The 1,172-nt window shown below is 43.2% G+C and overlaps 1 pseudogene; it reads left to right on the top strand.

Moving 5' to 3' along the window:
- The first annotated feature begins 299 nt into the window (after positions 1-299).
- On the top strand, positions 300-864 carry LOC104994842 (annotated as a pseudogene).
- The last annotated feature ends 308 nt before the right edge of the window (positions 865-1,172 follow it).

Raw genomic sequence — 1,172 nt, forward strand, 5'->3', positions numbered from 1 at the left:
TACAAATGTACTTATTTACAAGATAGAAGCAGACTCCCAGACATAGAAGACACATACATGGTCACCAAAGGCGATCAGGGTGGGGAGAATAAATTAGGAACTTGGGATTAACAGATACACATTATTATATGTAAAATAGATAAACAACAAGGACCCACTGTATACCATGGGAAACTGTATTCAATATTTCATAATAATCTATAATGAAAAAGCATTCAGGGAAGCAATTTGGTAGTGGCAGAAAGGGCAGCAAGGGGATCCCTGAAGCTTTCGGATTGTCGCAGCTGAGCAGGGATTTAACTGCCACCATGTCGAGCAAAAGAGCAAAGACCAAGACCACCAAGAAGCACCCCCAGTGCACAACCTCCAGTGTGGTGTCCATGTTCAACCAGTCACAGATTCAGGAGTTCAGGGAGGCCTTCAATATGATGTTTTAGAACAGAGATGGCTTCATTAACAATGAAGACTCGGGTGGCATGCTTGCCTCCCTGGGGAAAAATCCAACTCATGAGGATCTGGATGCCATGATGAATGAGGCTCAGGGTTCCACGAACTTTGCCATGTTTCTCACGATGTTTGGTGAAAAGTTAAATGGTACAGATCTGGAAGATGTCATCAGAAACGCTTTTACTTACTTTGATGAAGCAACTGGCACCATTCAGGAGGATTATTTGAGAGCTGCTGGCTGCAATGGGAAACTGGTTTACAGAGGAGGAAGTGGAGGAGCTGTACAAAGAAGCACCTATTGACAAAAAGGGGAGTTTCCATTATATTGCTTTCATGCACATCCTTAAGCACGGAGCTAAAGACCAAGATGACCTAGAACTTCAGATTCCAGTCAAACGTTTCTTTTTGCCACTCTGAGTATTTCTGAGACATTTTCCCAGAGTCTATTACATGCCCTTAGCTTTACAGCTCTGCCTTTCTTGTTGTATTTATTCTCAGCCATTTGGGGAACATTCATATCTATAATCAGACTGGATGTGGAACTTTCTGTCATCTTCAGAATAGAAAATAGAGTAAATTTAACTTACCAGCTGCCCCTTACCCTCCCTGCCCCCAATAACTGCAGTCTACAGAGGCTTTGCTGTGACTCAGTGGTAAAGAATCTGCCTTCAATGTGGGAGAACCAGGTTTGATCCTTGGGTGGGAAAGATCACCTGGAGAAGGGA

The sequence above is a fragment of the Bison bison genome, unplaced genomic scaffold (assembly GCF_000754665.1).
Source record: "Bison bison bison isolate TAMUID 2011002044 unplaced genomic scaffold, Bison_UMD1.0 scf7180017864268, whole genome shotgun sequence".
Classification (NCBI taxonomy): domain Eukaryota; kingdom Metazoa; phylum Chordata; class Mammalia; order Artiodactyla; family Bovidae; genus Bison; species Bison bison.